A 19,924-nucleotide genomic window follows, 5' to 3' on the forward strand; every position below is an offset into this window, starting at 1 on the left:
AAGACAAATTCCTTGTGTGTCCAATCACCCTTGGCCAATAAATTATTCTATTCTATTCTATTCTAAATGGTTATAAGTCAAGAACTTTCAAATCTCCCTGCCTTGGGCGCTGCTGACTTCTAGGGAATTCCACTTAAAACTGCCCGCTTAAAAGTACTCCCTTCCATTAAGTCTTTTCATCGATTGTATATTATTTTTAGAATGATGTCCTGCCTTTATTTGACTGTGCAGTGTACGTAATGCTCCTGCTTTGTATGTTTCCCGCCACAAACGACCCTGCGAGGTAGGCTACGCTCACAGGCCCAAAATAATTTTGCAACTCTTCCTTAAATTTTTAATCCAACATCATAACCACAGTACCAAACTGATTCTTTTTAAAACACCCTCATAATGTTACTGTTGTCACATTTGACACATGGGAGCAAAACATGTTATCACTTGCCTGTTTTTGTATACAGTATATGTGGCTGAGATACTTCCTCTGTAGATTTATCTTCTTCGTTCTATTTTTCCTCCAGATAGATTTAAAATGGTGGGCAGAAATCCATTTTACTCTCATAAAAATCCCACCTAGAGTGAATAAAATGCCAGAATTTGGTCCAAGGAGCGCTCATTATATTACAATATAACAAATGGGATGTACCTGTTTGTGCACTTCTCTTATTTTAATTTGTATACAATGAAAATATTCTGAAGGGTCAGAATAATTTATGGTGGAACCAATGAGCCAAAAATGGTGCACCTTTTTCTATTGAGGAAATGAAATTCTAGAAGTTGGAGAAACAAACCTGAACATGTTTTCAGAATCAACAACACCAAATGGTAAAAAAAAAAATTGCCTCCAATAAAAAAAAAGAAAGACCTTAACCTTAACTTTGTCTCACAGCTACCTATGTACAAGTTGTGTTATTTCACAATTATTTGCCTGCAGGTTGTGCAGCCTGTGGAGCCAGCATAGCCAGTGAAGGGCTGCAAAAAAATGTTACTACCGTACAGTAGGTGTGGCTTATTTTGTGGGTGTGGCTTGCCACGTGACCAGGTGGGAGTGGCTTGACAATCATGTGATGGGGTTGCTTAAGGGTCATGTGACTGGCTTAAAGATGGCCAACTTGACATACTCATGTCAAGGGTTTGGGTTAGGGTTAGGGTGCCTGGCCTCTCTCCTCGCCTCAAAGAGATACAATTTCCCCATCTATTTACTATTTTACTGAACATCCAAAATTGTTGTGCTTCAGCCTGAGGCTCCTCAGGGAACGGCTGGAACTCTGCTGGATCCATGCTCAGAGGGGGAGGACGAGGAACAGGAGGGGGAGGACCAGGCAGAAGAGGAAGAGGAGGAGGGAGAGCAGCCTGAGACCCCCGGGGGGGCTCTCCCCAGCGAGTAGCCTGGATTCATTAGATGAAGACGCCCAGGCTATCATAGATATGAGGCAGAGACGGGCAGCCCAAAGAAGGGGCCAATTAGCAAGGTATTTCCATCCCTGAATTGGTAACAGCTGGGTTTGGGTGTGGTTCTCCTCAGCAGGGTTGAAAAGGCAGGCCCGCCCTTACTGTATTGTGGAGAGTTATCAATTGGGAGTCCTGTGACCTTGCTTCGATTCTTGGCGTCTCTGATCCTGGCTTGTGGCTTCGAAGGCTGAAGACTTGGGGGAAGCGTGGGTTTTATTACCTCCAGTGTTGTTTTTGCCAGCAAGAATCCTGTTTTATTGCCTGGCCGTTGTGAAACCTCTGTGAAGCTTCCTAACGTTCCTGTCTGTAAGAACAGTTTTTGTTACCTGTGTTTGCTTTCAAATATATAAACTGCCTTTGCTTTTTACCATTGTGTCTGGATACTCTTTTTAGTTGGTGTTGGCGTCTGGGGGCACCCAGACAGAACACAAAATATACTATTATACAGTATGTATACATGCCATGTGTGTACATACATATTACACACAGGCACACAAAAATATATATTATCTACTATATAAACTGTATGAATATGTACACATACGCACAACTCTTCTAAAATTATACACATTTCAACCTCATTTACTGCGATAGGAAAAACATACCCAGAGCCCAGAAAAAAATTCATTTTTTTCCTACCGTTTCTGTGTATCTGGCTGTACCTGTAGGAGCCCATCACTGGATATAGCTTATAAACAGACCCAGTGACAGGATTTCTGGAGAAAAGGGTAGAAAAAGGATAATACATTTCCAGATTAAATTGTGATGTTTTTTTTTTTCAAACTTGACAACTTTAAATGCTGGCTAGGGAATTCTGTGAATTGAATCCCACCCATTTTGAAATTGCAAAATGTGAAAAACATTGGCAGGGGTAGGAGGGAGGAGAAGAGGTACAAGAGATAATGCATTTTTCCTAAAATCACCATCTGAATACAATTTGTCTCTTTCAGCCATCATTTATGATATTGCAGTAATTACATATGAGGTTGAGACATATTCTAGATGTAGACAAGGCAGGGTTTCTCCATTTTGGCAGTTTTAAGACTGGCTGGGGGATTCTGGGAATTGACATTGTTGGAAGAAAAATCAGATCCGGTTCCAAGTCGGAACAAGGATGCTGGAAATAAAATAAAATAAAATGGAGGCCGGTTGCAGGAAAGGAAAGTTTCTGTTTATTTGGTAGCCAGAAACATCGGTGACAGCAACATGTTTCTGGGGTAGCTGGCAAAACGGGGTTGAGAGGAGACAGGCTTTTATATATTCTTTGGGGCCTTTGTGATTGAGTTGCATATTCCTTGAATATGTTCTTTAATATTTTAATTGATTCCAATTAAATCATGTAGGTCAGGGGTGTCAAACTCAAGGCCCGGGTACCAGATCCAGCCTATAGTTTACTTACTTACTTACTTACTTACTTACTTACTTACTTACTTACTTACTTACTTACTTACTTACTTACTTACTTACTTACTTACTTATTGTTAGAGTTGGAAGGGACCATGCGGGTCATCAAGTCCAACCCCCTGCCTAAGCAGGAGCCCTATAGCATCCCAGCCAAATGGCAGTCAAATTTCCTCTTTAAAATGTCCAGAGTATTGGAGTTCACAATGTCTGCTGGTAGGTTGTTCTACTGGTAGATCATTCTGACCATCAGGAAGTTCTTCCGTATTTCCATGGTTGAATCTCTCCTTGGTCAGCTTCCAGCCGTTGTTCCTCGTCCGGCCCTCCGATGCCCTGGAGAATACTTATATCCCGCTTGCAGGATTGCCTTGGGAACAGCAAAAGACTGGCCCACAATGTATTTATTTATTTTGTCCAATGAACAATAATACACAATGAAGGTTACAGAGGTTATACTCGAGTAAAATGTATTAGAGAAAGAATAGAAGTGGAAATTTAGGAGTAGAATATATCAATAAGAGAATAGAAGGATATTATGAGAGTAGTATAAGAAGAATAGAATAGAAGAATAGTAGATACAATATAGGAGATATAGGAGAGACAATAGGACAGGGGACAGGAGGCACGCTAGTGCACTTATGCACGCCCCTTACTGACCTCTTAGGAATCTGGAGAGGTCAACCGTGGATAGTCTAAGGGTAAAATGTTGGGGATTAGGGGAAGATACTACGGAGTCCGGTAATGAATCCCACGCTTCGACAACTCGGTTACTAAAGTCGTTGTCAGGCCGAAGTCTTCATGTGGAGTTAGAGAGTTCAGCTTGACACAACACAAGGGGGGATGGGAGGGGTAGTGAGTAGTCAGAGAGGAAAGTTACTAGACACAACCAAAGATTCCTTTCTCTAAGCCAAGGCCACTGTTTGTTCTGCCTCAACTGAAGAGAAGAGGAAGTTGATAAGCCCCTGCACACAGACTGGCTCTCGTGATGAACTTGTGCGTGGGGGATGTAAGATGAACCTTAACCTAGGTGGGATTCTGGGAAGTACTCAGAATCGGAATGACAATGGCGTAGCTAACATGGTTCTGTTAATAAACCAAGCTCTGATTGAAAGAATTGGACTGGGACTTGGTTTATTTCTCAGATGCTATTTGGAACACTGACAGTCGTTAATATTAAGCTTGTATCTGTTGTGTGCTCTTAGGTTGTTGTGGTTGAAGCTGAAGTAGTCGTTGACAGGCAGGACGTTGCAGCATATGATCTTGTGGGCAATACTTAGATCATGTTTAATGCCTCTGCCAGTGAAAATGGAGGGTTGCAGGAGGGCATTGCAGCTGAAAACAGCTCGGAAAGTTGTTTTTACTGCCAGAGTGCTCGGGCCAAGACAGGCGCCCCCCCCCCCCCCCCGACATGAGTGACATCCATATTGGCCACTCCCCCTACCCCTGAGGTCAAACACAACTCTGTTGGGGCCCTCAATAAAATCAAGTTTGACACCCCTGATATAGGCCATGTAACAATATTGGTTGAAGTCAATGCTTCTTTTTTCATTTTATTCTCCTCCTATCTTCCCTCACTTCTCCTCCCCCCTTTCTCCTCCCCCTCCTCGCTGCTTTTCTATTGACTTTTGCATATTGTATTTTGTAATACTCTATAACTCAATTTTAAAAAGGTTTAAAAACAAGAAACAAACCCCGACAGTTCCTGCTTGGCAAGAAGCAGGTTGGATGCTGACCGCAGCAAAAAATTAGTAGGCTGGCTTCATGCAAGAGGAACAGAATTTATAATTTCTGTTTTTTTCTGTTTGTTGAAACCTCACTCCAACAGGACAACATGAGCTAGAGCTTCAGGAGCTGTGCAGAGGAAGGTATTCTGTTATCTTTTGTCTTGTGCTGGTTTTGTATATATGTGTGTGTTCCATTCCATTCCGTATTATATTATTCTACTCTACTCTACTCTACTCTACTCCATTCCCTTCCATTCCATTCCAGAATTCTATTCTATTCTGTTCCATTCCGTTCCATTCCCATATTCTATTCTATCCTGTTCTATCCTTTTCTATTTCTATTCTATTTCTATTTGTATTCCATTCCATATTTTCTTTTCTGCTGTGTTCTGTTCTATTCTATTCTACTCTACTCCATTCCATTCTATTCCATTCCATATTTTCTGTTCTGCTGTGTTCTGTTCTATTCCATTCCACTCCACTCCACTCCAGAATAGAATAGAATAGAATAGAATAGAATAGAATAGAATAGAATAGAATTCTTTGTTGGCCAAGTGTGATTGGACACACAAGGAATTTGTCTTTGGTGCATTCCATTCCATTCTATTCCTATTGTATTCTATTCCTATTGTATTGTATTCTATTCTTATTTTTAAAAAATACGGAAAAACAAGCAAACCCAGTTGCATTTTTTGTCTTGGGAAAAGCACCTGTAGAACAGAGGAAATGGTTTTTAATTCTTATAAACTAAATATAAATATAAATAAACTAAATATAAACTATAAACTAGAAGAACTTGAACGATTAAAGATAAATAAGGCAATGGGTCCAGATGGCATCCACCCCAGAGTTCTTAAAGAACTCAGATCTGTCATTGCTACCCCCCTGATTGATTTGTTTAACCAATCCTTGTTAACAGGAGATGTTCCTGAGGATTGGAGAATGGCCAGTGTTGTGCCTATCCACAAGAAGGGCAGTAGAGAAGAAGCTGGTAACTACAGACCAGTTATCTTGACATCAGTTGTCGTTAAAATGATGGAGACTCTACTCAAAAAGAGGATAAATCAGCACCTAAAAAACAATAACTTATTGGACCCAAATCAGCATGGCTTTACTGAAGGCAAATCATGTCAGACTAATCTCATTGATTTCTTTGACTATGTCACAAAGGTGTTGGATGAAGGTGGTGCCGTGGATATTGCCTACCTGGACTTCAGCAAAGCCTTTGATACAGTTCCACATAAAGAGCTGATAGATAAATTAGTGAAGATTGGACTTAATCCCTGGATAGTTCAATGGATTTGCAGCTGGCTGAAGCATAGACACCAGAGGGTTGTTGTGAATGGCGAGTATTCTGAGCAGAGTCAGGTTACAAGCGGTGTGCCACAAGGGTCTGTTCTGGGTCCTATTCTTTTTAATATGTTTGTGAGTGACATAGGGGAAGGTTTGGTAGGGAAGGTTTGCCTATTTGCCGATGACTCTAAAGTGTGCAATAGGGTTGATATTCCTGGAGGCGTCGGCAATATGGTAAATGATTTAGCTTTACTAGATAAATGGTCAAAGCAATGGAAACTGCAGTTTAATGTTTCCAAATGTAAAATAATGCACTTGGGGAAAAGGAATCCTCAATCTGACTATTGTATTGGCAGTTCTGTGTTAGCAAATACTTCAAAAGAAAAGGATTTAGGCATAGTGATTTCTGACAGTCTCAAAATGGGTGAACAGTGCAGTCAGGCGGTAGGGAAAGCAAGTAGGATGCTTGGCTGCATAGCTAGAGGTATAACAAGCAGGAAGAGGGAGATTATGATCCCGCTATATAGAATGCTGGTGAGACCACATTTGGAATACTGTGTTCAGTTCTGGAGACCTCACCTACAAAAAGATATTGACAAAATTGAACGGGTCCAAAGACGGGCTACAAGAATGGTGGAAGGTCTTAAGTATAAAACGTATCAGGAAAGACTTAATGAACTCAATCTGTATAGTCTGGAGGACAGAAGGAAAAGGGGGGACATGATCGAAACATTTAAATATATTAAAGGGTTAAATAAGGTCCAGGAGGGAAGTGTTTTTAATAGGAAAGTGAACACAAGAACAAGGGGACACAATCTGAGGTTAGTTGGGGGAAAGATCAAAGGCAACATGAGAAAATATTATTTTACTGAAAGAGTAGTGGATCCTTGGAACAAACTTCCAGCAGACGTGGTAGATAAATCCACAGTAACTGAATTTAAACATGCCTGGGATAAACATATATCCATCCTAAGATAAAATACAGAAAATAGTATAAGGGCAGACTAGATGGACCATGGGGTCTTTTTCTGCCGTCAGAGTTCTAAATACAGTCGTCTCTGGTTGATTTGGCAGTTTATCAAGGTGATGATGAAATACTAAATGACATTTGTTTCCTCTGCTGCTCCCCGTCAAAAGCCGTGCGGTATTCCCAGAGCCAAAGAACCACTTGAAGAAGGCAAGAACATTCTCAACCAGAGATAAACAGCTAACAGAAAACCTGCACAATTTTTTAAAAAGTTACTTTTAGCTGCCTTTTTAGACCACCGGCATTAATAAGTAATGAATTAAGAGATTCAGGGTTTCATTCCTTTAATAGTTAGTGGGGCTAAAGCAGAGACCAAGGTGCCCTTTTGAAAAGCAAGATGGAAAAATGTGAAGTCAACATCTCTGGCAAGACTGACCACATGCTTTTGAATAAGAGCCACGCTTGAAAAAAGAGAGGGAACAATATTTGGGGCTTGAGCTGGGTGAGGAAAGCCATCATTCAAGAATATGATAGAATTATACTTATTTTTATTTATTTTTATTTTATTTATTTATATTTGTCAAACTATTATAAGGTGGCAATTTGTATAAATAGAACATAAGTAATGATAAAAAATAATGATAAAAGACAATAGGACAGTAGGACAGGGATGGTGGGCACAATGGTATGCTTATGCACACCCCTTACAGACCTCTTAGAAAGAGGGAGAGGTCAATTGTAGATAGTCTAAGGTTAAAGGGTTTGGGTTAGGAGTAGAAACCACAGAGTCAGGTAGTGCATTCCAGGCATTGATCACTCTATTGCTGAAGTTTTATTTTTTGCAGTCTAGTTTGGAGCGGTTGACATTTAGTTTAAATCCATTACGCGCTTGTGTGTTGTTGCGGTTGAAGGTGAAGTAGTCACTAACAGGTAGGACATTTTGGTATATGATTTTATGAACTATAGTTAATGTTTATGATTTTATGAACTATAATTAAAGTATATGATTTTATACATTCCCAAAGATGCAAAGGAAGGCATTCGTGTTCTTCTTAAATAGAAATTGTTATTGTTGTTGTTATTATGCCTCTATAACCAGACATTAAGGATATACCACTCTACTACGCCCTGGTCAGACCACACCTGGAGTACTGTGTTCAGTTCTGGTCACCACACTTCAAAAAAGACATTGAAACTCTGAAGAAGGTGCAGAAAAGATTAACCAAAATGATCAGGGGTCTAGAAACCAAGACTTACGAAGAGAGACTGGGGGAACTGGGCATGGATAGCCTAGAGAAAAGGAGGGCCAGAGCGGACATGATTGCAGTCTACAAGTATACGAGGGGTTGCCACAGAGAGGAGGGGATCACTTTAATCTCCAGGGCACCGGAGGGCCGGACGAGGAACAACGGCTGGAAGCTGACCAAGGAGAGATTCAACCTGGAAATAAGGAAGAACTTCCTGACGGTCAGAACGATCAACCAGTGGAACAACCTACCAGCGGACGTTGTGAACTCCAATACTCTGGACATTTTTAAGAGGAAATTGGACTGCCATTTGGCTGGGATGCTATAGGGTTCCTGCTTAGGCAGGGGTTGGACTTGATGACCCGCATGGTCCCTTCCAATTCTAACAATAAATAAAATAAAATAAATAAATAAAATAAAATAAAATAAAATAAAATAAAATAAAATAAAATAAAATAAAATAAAATAAAATAAAATAAAATAAAATAAAATAAAATAAAATAAAATAAAATAAAATAAAATAAAATAAAATAAAATAAAATAAAATAAAATAAAATAAAATAAAATAAAATAAAATAAAATAAAATAAAATAAATAAAATAAAATAAAATAAAATAAAATAAAATAAAATGTAGCACCATGCCATAGGTTCACCATCACTGACCTATACCCTCCCTAGAATAAACCAACGTTAAACTAACGACTCTTCAGTTAAATTTGATGCTTGGTGACAAATTCTCTGCAATAAACAAAAAAAAAGGAAAAAGAAAAGTCACAATAATTCATAACAGTTTGTGGGGAAAGTGTGGGAACTATTTCTCCTGGCAGCTTCTCCTTGGCATCAGGCTGCGCAGCTGTTGAGCCAAGGCACGACGCTTCTTTGAATTATCTTGGGCTGCTTAGAAAAGCCTTGGGTGTGTTCAAGAGCCGCCTTTCAGCCTGGTGAATGGGACTTTCTTTCACTCTTTGAATGGCGTTTGGAGGGTCTTTCACTCTGTCACATGAAACGTAATTGGTTGGATCCACCAAATGTGTTAACCATCATCACTTTTGTTTTTTCCAAGCATAGCAAAACATCTAGAATGAAACAACACAGCGAGATATTTACTGCATAATGCCATTAATAAGGCCACACTTAGAATATTGCATCCCGTTTTGTTTGTCATGATATTTTTTTTAAAAAAGATGCTGAGACTACAACGAATGCAGAGAAGAGCAATGAAGATGTTTGGGGCACTGGAGACTAAAACATAAAACATATGAAGAACGGTTGCAAGAATTGGCTATGTTGTCTAGTTTGATGAAAAGAGGGACCAGGGGAGACTTGATAGCAGTGTTCCAGTATCTCAGGGGTTGCCACAAAGAAGAGGGAGTCAAGCACCAGAGGGTAGAACAAGAAGCAATGGGTGGAAACTAAACAAGGAGAAGAGATTGGACATCCATTTGTCTGAAATGGGATGTAGGGTTTCCTGCCTGAGCAGGGAGTTGGACTAAAAGACCCACAAGTTCCCTTCCAAATCTTCTATTCCAGTGTTTTTCAACCAGTGTGCCGTGGCACCCTAGTGTGCCGCGAGACATGGTCAGGTGTGCCGCGAAGCTCAGAGAGAAAGAAAGCGAGAGAGAGAAAGAAAGCAAGAGAGGGAAAGAGCGAGTGAGAGAGAAAGAGAACAAGAGAGAGAAAGCAAGCAAACGAGAGAGGAAGAGAACAAGAGAAAGAGAGAGAGAGAAAGAGAGACAAAGAAAGCAAGAGAGGGAGGGAAGGAGAGAGAGAGAGAAAGACATAGAGGGAGGGAGGGAGGGAGAGAGAGAGAGAAAGAGACAAAAAAGAGTGGAAGGAACAGAAAGAAAGAGGGATGGAGAGAGAGAAAGAAAGAGGAAGGAAGGGAGAGAAAGAGGGAGGGAGAAAGAAATAGAGTGAAGGGGAGGAAGAGAGAGAGAGAATTTTTTTGTCCAAACTTTTTTTAGCTGCCCCCCCCCCCCCGCTCAATGTGCCCCAGGGTTTCGTAAATGTAGAAAATGTGCCACGGCTCAAAAAAGGTTGAAAATCACTGTTCTATTCTGTTCTGTTCTGTTCTGTACTGTTCTGCTCTGCTCTGCTCTATTCCAATATTCTATTCTATTCCAATATTCTGTTCTATCCTATCCAATCTTATCCTATCCTATTTCTATACTCTTCTATTCCAATATTTTATTCTATTCCAAAATTCTATCCTATCCTATCCTATCCTATCCTATTTCTATAATCTTCTATTCCAATATTCACTTCTATTCCAATATTCTGCTTCTATTTTATTCCATTCCAATTATTCTATTCTGTTCTGTTCTGCTCTGCTCTATTCCAATATTCTATTCTATTCCAATATTCTGTTCTATCCTATCCAATCTTATCCTATCCTATTCTATTTCTATACTCTTCTATTCCAATATTCTATTCTATTCTATTCCATTTCAATTATTCTATTCTATTCTATTCTAATTCTATGCTATGCTATGCTATACTTCGGAGAGGGGCGGCATACAAATCTAATAAATAAATAAAATAAATAAATAAATACTATGCTATGCTGTTATGCTATTCTGCTTTTATTCTATTTTAATTCTATTCCAATATTCTATTCCAATATTCTGCTGCTCTTCTCTTCTGATTTTATTCTCTTCTTTTCTAATTCTATTCTATTCTGCTTTTATTCTATTCTAATTCTATTCTATTCCAATATTTTATTCTATTCTATTTATAGAGGTGCAGATAACAGACTCAATAATTCCTCTGTAGGACTGCATCACCACGAGTGCATTGGGCGGCCCTATAAATTTTCTTAACAAATTTTTAAAAATCAATCAATCAATCAATAGACCTGTTGCATACAAAAGGCAACCTTTTCGTAGCGACGGGCTAAAAAAGCCGTGTGTTAACTCCAAAGCAATAAAAATTCCTTCTTGTAATTGCAGGCGTCCAAGGGTCAGATAAATGGCCATCCATCACGCATTAAGCTGGGAACTCCCTGGTCTTTTGAATAGAAAGTGAAGGGAAAGGAAGCGCGGCACTTCCTGTATCATCCTTCTGGGGATCCTGAACAGGTCAGCATAAATCACTTAAGGCACCGTTTTCACTCTGGGCGGAAGGAAAGGAAGCTGTGAACAAGCAAACGGCAGTGCAGGGTAGGAACCGAGGCAGTTCCCTCCGATGCAAAGGCCCCTTCACATCATTGGTTTCAAAATAATAATAATAATAATAATAATAATAATAATAATAATAATAATAATTTTAGAAAATTGAAACATGATCTAAGTATTGCCCACATATACTGCAACGTCCTGCCTGTCAAAGACTACTCCAGCTTCAACCACAACAACACAAGAGCCCACAACAGATACAAGCTTAATATTAACCGCTCCAAACTTGACTGTAAAAAATACGACTTTAGTAATCGAGTTGTCGAAGCGTGGAATTCACTACCGAACTCTGTAGTATCATCCCCTAAACCTCAACACTTTACCGTTAGACTATCCACGGTTGACCTCTCCAAGTTCCTAAGAGGTCAGTAAGGGGCGTACATAAGTGCACCAGAGTGCCTACCATCCCCTGTCCTATTGTCTCTCCTATATCTCCTATATCTTCTATACCTATATCTTTTCCTGCTATTCTCTCATAGTTATATTTTACCCCCTTTAATACATTCTACCTGATTATATCCTCTATAACCCTCATTGTGTATTATTGTGTATTGGACAAAACAAACAAAGAAAGAAAGAAAGAAAGAAAGAAAGAAAGAAAGAAAGAAAGAAAGAAAATAAAATAAAATGTCCAGAGGTATTTTACTAGAAGAGCTCTCCACTCCTCCACTCGTAACAGAATACCCTATGCAACTAGACTTACAATCCTAGGTTTAGAAAGCTTAGAACTTATACACGACCTAAACATAGCCCATAAAATCATCTGCTACAACGTCCTTCCTGTCAACAACTACTTCAGCTTCAACCACAACAACACACGATCACACCATTTTAATGTCCGGGCGGAGCTGGTTCCAGAGGGTCGGGGCCACCACAGAGAAGGCTCTTCCGCTGGGTCCCGCCAGACGACATTGTTTAGTCAACGGGACCCGGAGAAGGCCAACTCTGTGGGACCTAACTGGTCGCTGGGATTCGTGCGGCAGAAGGCGGTCTCAGAGATATTCTGGCCTGATGCCATGAAGGGCTTTATAGGTCATGATGCACGCATCTATAGAGATATTTTACTAGAAAAGCCCTCCACTCCTCCACGTGCAACAGATTTTCCTATGCAACTAGACTTACCATCCTAGGTTTAGAAAGCTTAGAACTACATCGCCTTAAACACGACGCATAGTCCATAAAATCACCTGCTCAAAACATTCTTCCTGTCAACGACTACTTCAGCTTCAACCACAACAACACGCGATCACACAACAGATACAAACTTAAAGTAAACCGTTCTAAACTCGACTGCAGGAAATACGACTTTAGTAACCGAGGAGTTGATGCCTGGAACTCACTACTGGACTCTGTACTATCATCACTTAACCTAACTTTACCCTCAGACTATCCACTGTTGACCTCTCCCGATTCCTAAGAGGTCAATAAGGGGCGTGCATAAGTGCACCAGCGTGCCTTCTGTCCCCTGTTCTAATATTTCTCTCTTACTAGTATCATGTATATATAAGTATTGCTCACAAGATCATATGCTGCAATGTCCTTCCGGTCAACGACTACTTCACCTTCAACCGCAACAACACAAGAGCATGCAACAGATTCAAACTTAATATTAACCGCTCCAAACTTGATTGTAAAAAATATGACTTTAATAATCGAGTCGTCGACGCGTGGAACTCATTACCAGTCTCTATAGTGTCTACTCCCAACCCCCAACATTTCTCCCTTAGACTCTCCACGATTGACCTCTCCAGGTTCCTAAGAGGCCAGTAAGGGGCATACATAAGTGCACTGATGTGCCTAACGTCCCCTGTCCAATTACCTTTCCTTTTCTCATATATCCTATATATTCTCTCCCTCTCATCCACTCCTCTTCTTTTTTACTTGCTATCCCTATATATACTACTTAATGTCTATTTCATTCCATATGTATTGTATATTGGACAAAGAATAAATAAATAAATAAAATAAATAAACATAGTTATATATTTGTGTACTACCAATATGTATTTGACAAAAGAAATAAATTTAAAATAAATAAATAAATAAATCCATCCATTTCTAATTTGGTGAAGGGTCTCCTGCTTAAGCAGGGGGTTGGACTAGAACGGTGGTCACCAACTGGTGGTCCGTGGACCACTGTTGGTCTGCAGGAAAATTTTGGTGGTCTGCAGAGAAATGATTTGCAATTTTTATACTCACTAAATCAGGGCTCCTCAAACTACAGCCCCTGGACCAGATACATGCAATGAAAGTTTGTGTTGCTGCAGAGAGTCTCTCCTTTCAGGGTCTTTTTGTGTGGGTCAGATGGGGGCAGAATTTCAGCCTCCTGATGAGGGGCTCTGAGTGAAGGCTGGACTGAAGCACCGCTAGTGGCAAAGAGCCGGAGGGCCTCATTCCAGTAGGACTGCACCATGGCCTGGAACTGGCTGACCATCTCAGCCCATTGCGTCTCCAGGTGCCAGTATCTGGCCTTGCACTCCTGTAGATCTTCCCTCTGCTTGGAAAGCCCATTTATTTTATTTATTTATTTTATTTTATTTATTTATTAAATTTGTATGCCGCCCCTCTCCGTAGACTCGGGGCGGCTCACAACAGTAATAGAAAAAACAATGTAGAATACAAATCTAATAATTAAAACTAAAAACCCATAATTTAAAAAAACATGCACACAACATACTATACATAAACAATATAGGCCTGGGGAAGTTATCTCAGTTCCCCCATGCCTGACAACGGAGGTGGGTTTTAAGGAGTTTACGAAAGGCGAGGAGGGTGGGGGCAGTTCTAATCTCCAGGGGGAGCTGTTTCCAGAGGGTTGGGGCCGCCACAGAGAAGGCTCTTCCCCTGGGACCCGCCAAATGAGATTGTTTAGTCGACGGGACTTGGAGAAGGCCAACTCTGTGGGACCTAATCGGTCGCTGGGATTCGTGCGGCAGAAGGCGGTCCGGGAGATATTCTAGTCCGATGCCATGAAGGGCTTTATAGGTCATAACCAACATTTTGAATTGTGACCAGAAATTGATTGGCAACCAATGCAGACTACGGAGTGTTGGTGTAACATGGGCACACCTGGGGAAGCCCATGGTTGCTCTCGCAGCTGCATTCTGCACGATCTGAAATTTCCAAACACTTTTCAAAGGTAGCCCCATGTAGAGAGCATTACAGCAATCGAACCTTGAGGTGATGAGGGCATGATACCTCACCCCATGCTAGTAGTCCTCAGTGAGGTGCTTCTGCTGAGCCTCCTTCTGGGTCCAATCCAATTTAAACTCGGAGCTGTTTTGCCAACTGTTCCTCATGGGGGCTGCTTAGCTCCAACAACGCCCTAAAGAGCCCAGGTGGGCAGGCAAGGAGTGGCTGGGAGGGGAGGGGCAAGAGGAGGCTTGCAAGGCGCCCCTGGATGCGAGTGACACCAGGTTGGCCACACCCACCCAGTCACCTGACCATCTAGCCACGCCCACCCATTCCGTCATTCGGCAGATTGTATTAGGGGTCCCAGGGGTGGGGTTTGGTTTCTTCCGCTGTGGGCTTGCCTAGGGGAGCAAAAAAAAAATATTCAATTTTTTTCTACCAGTTCTACGTACCTAACCAAAATTTTTCTACCTGTTCTACATACTTGACTGTGTCCATAGGAGCCCATCCCTGGGCTATTTTTTTAAAAAGAAATTGGGATTTTAGTATGTTTTTAAATTTTTGATTTCTACATGTTATTTATTATTTCGTTGTGAACTGCCCTGAGTCCCAGGAATACGGTGTTATAGAAATATAATATAATTAAAATAAATAAATAAATTCCAATGGTCCAAGCTCCAAGTCTCTTCTGGAAGCATTTTGATTTTTCCATCCCTGAACTGTTCTCAAGGGACCACGTTAAGTTGTTAAAAATGAAGTACAAGCAGCTATTTTAAGACCCAGCAAAAGAGGATAAACAGGCTTTGCAAACACTGTTAGTCAACTGTCAAAGGACTCATTTCATGCCCACAGCCAAAGTTTTGCAGTTGTTACTATCAAAGTTTGTGGTTTGGCAGGAGTCCCTGTAATTCTGAGCGGAGGGGTGGGTTGGTGGGGAGGAATAAGTAAATCCACAGTGAATACCTTTAATCTGTTTAACCACGGTCCGAGAGTGTTGAGAGATACGACTGTGTTACGATTTTGATTTAATTTGTATGATCGTTTCGCCCTTCCAAGAGACAGAAGGCAGATAATAGATAAAATAAAATAAAATAAACAGGAAAAAAACAGGAACAGAGAAGTTTTCAAGGATTTCAGATAATGATGGAGATAAGACAGCTTAGAACTACATCGCCTTCAGGCCGATCTAAATATAATTTAATTTATTAGACTTCTATGCTGTGCAATCCCAATGGGACTCATAAAATCTCTACCTGTCAATGGCTACTTCAGCTTCAACTACAACAATACACAAGCACACAATAACAGACATTAATACAATTGAAGGAGTCCAGAAATACTGCACAAGAAGAGTCCTCCACTCCTCCTCACGCAACAAATTACCTTACTCCTCCAGACTTCAATTACTACTTTATTTATTTATTTTTATTTATTTTGTCCAATACACAATGAGAGTTTTAGTGGGTATATATCTATACACACATAGTAAAATACATTTATAGAGGAGATACTCATAGTAAAATATATCTAAGAAATAATAGAAAAGAAGATATGGGAATAGAAGATATCAATGAAAGAATAGAAGAAGAGATATAGGAATAGAGGAAAGGTATAGGAGATATAGGAGAGCAATAGGACAGGGGACGGAAGGCACTCTAGTGCACTTGTACTATGTTTATTATTATGATTATTTATTAGATTTGTATGCCGCCCCTCTCCGAAGACTCGGAGCAGCGAACAACAGCAAAGCACAGTACAAATCCAATGATTAAAAAACAGTTAAAATCCTTAATATAAAAACAGTCATACACCCCAAACAAACCATACATAAAATGGAAAGGCCAGGGGGAATCAATTTCCCCCATGCCTGGCGGCAGAGTTGGGTTTTTAGGAGTTTGCGAAAGGCAAGGAGGGTGGGGGCAGTCCTGATCTCCAGGGTGTGTGTGTGTGTGTTTGATTCAAGAGGGTTGGGGCCGCCACAGAGAAAGCTCTTCCCTTGGGTCCAGCCAGATGACATTGTTTCATCGACGGGACCCGGAGGAGGCCAACTCTGTGGGACCTAACCGATCACTGGGATTCGTGCAGCAGAAGGCGGTCCCGGAGATATTATGGTCCGATGCCATGTAGGGCTTTATACGTCATAACCAACACTTTGAATTGTGACCGGAAACTGATCGGCAACCAATGCAGACTGCGGAGTGTTGGTGTAACATGGGCATACCTGGGGATGCCCATGATTGCTCTCGCAGCTGCATTCTGCACGATCTGGAGTTTCCGAATACTCTTCAAAGGTAGCCCCATGTACAGAGCATTACAGTAGTCGAACCTCAAGGTGATGAGGGCGCGAGTGACTGTGAGCAGTGATTCCCGGTCCAAAAAAAATCATCCCCTAACCCCCAACATTTTACCCTTAGACTATCCACGATTGAACTCTCCCGATTCCCAAGAGGCCAGTAAGGGGCGTACATAAGCGCACTAGAGTGCCTTCCGTCCCCTGTCTTAGTCTCTCCTATATCTCGTATTTCTTCTCTAATATATCCTCTACAACCTTCATTGTGTATTATTGTGTATTGGAATAAATAAATAAATAAATAAATAAATAAATAAATAAATAAATAAATAAATAAATAAATAAATAAATAAATAAATAAATAAATAAATAAATAAATAAATAAATAAATAAATAAATAAATAAACAAACAAACAAACAAACAAACAAACAAACAAACAAACAAACAAACAAACAAACAAATAATGTTTTAGCCTCCAGTTCCCCTAATCATCATTGTTGCTCTTCTCTGCACATTTTCCAGAGTCTCAACATCTTTTTTTAAAAAATAATCGGTTGCTGGTTCACATTAGTACCAGCCTGATCGAGCCAACAGCAATATTATTTGCGGCTGATGCCAATTGGGCAAAAAGCCACCTTCTCTTCCTGTTAAAAGGAAAACAAAAAAGGAAGAAAGAAAGAAAGACCAAAATCAACCAAAAAAAAAAGAAGGCAAAAAGACATTCGTTGGCGTGCTTGCCAGTCCCTAAAAGGAAATGTGATGGCTGTGTTGGGAACCTGCTGTGGGTAATATTTTTTTCATCAGGAAACCAGTCCTGAGCTCTTTCCATCCGCATTATTATTATTATTATTATTATTATTATTATTATTATTATTAATAATAATAATAATAATTAAGTTTGTATGCCGCCCCTCTCTGCAGACTCGGGACGGCTCACAACCATAATAACACAATATATAACAAATCTAATAATTAAAAGTCACTAAAAACCCCTTATTAAAAATAAAACATACACACATACATACCATGCATAAACTGTATAGGCCCGGGGAAGATGTCTCAGTTCCCCCATGCCTGGTGGCAGAGGTGGGTTTTAAGAAGTTTACGAAAGACAAGGAGGGTGGGGGCAATCCTAATCTCCGGGGGGAGTTACTTCCAGAGGGTCAGGGCTGCCACAGAGAAGGCTCTTCCCCTGGGTCCCGCCAAGCGACATTGTTTAGTCGACGGGACCCGGAGAAGGCCAACTCTGTGGGACCTGACCGGATGCTGGGACTCATGCAGCAGAAGGTGGTCCCAGAAGTAATCTGGTCCGATGCCATGTGGGGCTTTATAGGTCATAACTAACACTTTGAATTGTGTCCGGAAACCAATTGGCAGCCAATGCAGTTCGTGGAGTGCTGGAGAAACATGGGCATACCATGAAAGGCCCATGACTGCTCGCGTGGCTGCACAATTCTGCACAATTTGCAGTTTCCAAACACTTTGTTCAGAATTAGTTTATTTTCCACCCATTGTTTCTTATCCTGCCCTCAGGTGCTTTGGAAAATAAGTTGACTCCTTCCCTTTTTTTGTAGCAATCCCTAAAATATTGGAATGCTGCTATCATGCCTAGTTCTTCTTAAAGAATGGACCATAGCTACGAAGCTACAAGGCTATAAGAGACAGTGGCGGCGATTTCAGAATCACAACTTACCGTATTTTTCGGAGAATAAGACACATCGGAATATAAGACACACCTTAGATTTGGGGAGGAAATTTTTATTTATTTATTTATTTATTTATTCATTCATTCATTCATTCATTCATTCATTCATTCATTCATTCATTCATTCATTCATTCGTCCAATACACAAATACATAGGAAGAAAAATAGACATGTAGTAATATATATAAGGGTAAAAGTGAACTTAGAAGAGAGGATATATGAAAGAAAATATATATGATAAGTGAGAGAAAGGAAAGACAATTGGACAGGGGACGAAAGGCACACCAGTGCACTTATGTACGCCCCTTAGTGGCCTCTTAGGAATCTGGAGAGGTCAATCGTGGAGAGTCTAAGGGAGAAGTGTTGGGGGTTAGGGGTTGACACAATTGAGTCCGGTAATGAGTTCCAAGCTTTGATAACTCGATAGTGGAAATCATATTTTTTACAGTCAAATTTGGAGCGGTTCGTATTAAGTTTGAATCTGTTGCGTGCTCTTGTGTTGTTGCGGTTGAAGCTGAAGTAGTCATTGACTGGTAGGACGTTGCACCATATGATCTTGTGGGCAATACTCAAATCGTGTTTTAGGCGCCATAGTTCTAGGCTTTCTAGGCCCAGGATTGTTAGTCTATTTTCGTAAGATATTCTGTTTCGAGTGGAGGAGTGAAGGGCTCTTCTGGTGAAATATCTTTGGACATTTTCAAGGGTGTTGATGTCTGAGATGTGGTATGGGTTCCAGACAGATGAGCAGTAGTCTAGGATGGGTCTGGCAAAAGTTTTATAGGCTCTTGTGAGTAGTGTGAGATTGCCTGAGCAGAAGCTGCGTAGGATCAGGTTAACAACTCTAGAAGCTTTTTTGGCGATATTGTAAGAATCTGCTTACCCGGTGTTCATCTAACTAGCGTCCTTAGTCTGGTCAGCTTCGGTACATTATTTTATCCCCTGATTAATGGCTTAAAAATTTGTATTCTTAGAGAGTAACAGTGAAAGAGCTGGGAACATCATTAGCACCTGGAAAGAAACAGTTTGAGCAAGTAGAGCATTGAAAAAAAACCCTGCAAAGACTTGGAAAACATTCTTCTTTGCAGAGAGTAACAATGAAAGAGCTTGCAAGCAGGTAAGAGCTGGGAACATTGTTAGCACCTGGTTAGGGCTGGAAAGAAACTTACTCAGAGCAAGTTAGAGTAATGAAACAAACCCTGCAAAGACTTAGGGCTTGGAAAACATTCTTCACAGAGAGAAACAATGAAAGAGCCTGCAAGGTAAGAGCTGGGAACAGCATTAGCAGGTTTTTAGGGATGAAAAATGGAGCTATATTATTTATTTTATTTATTTATTCATTTGTCCAATACACAATACATATGGAAGAGAATAGACATGAAGTAATATATATATATAAAAATAATATGTAAAAATAGAGGAGAAGATATATGAAAGGAAGAAAATATATATGATATAGGAGATATAGGAGAGACAATTGGACAGGAGACGGAAGGCACATTAGTGCACTTCTGTATGCCCCTTACTGGCCTCTTAGGAACCTG

Source organism: Erythrolamprus reginae, chromosome 3 (genome assembly GCF_031021105.1).
Source record: "Erythrolamprus reginae isolate rEryReg1 chromosome 3, rEryReg1.hap1, whole genome shotgun sequence".
NCBI classification, from domain to species: domain Eukaryota; kingdom Metazoa; phylum Chordata; class Lepidosauria; order Squamata; family Dipsadidae; genus Erythrolamprus; species Erythrolamprus reginae.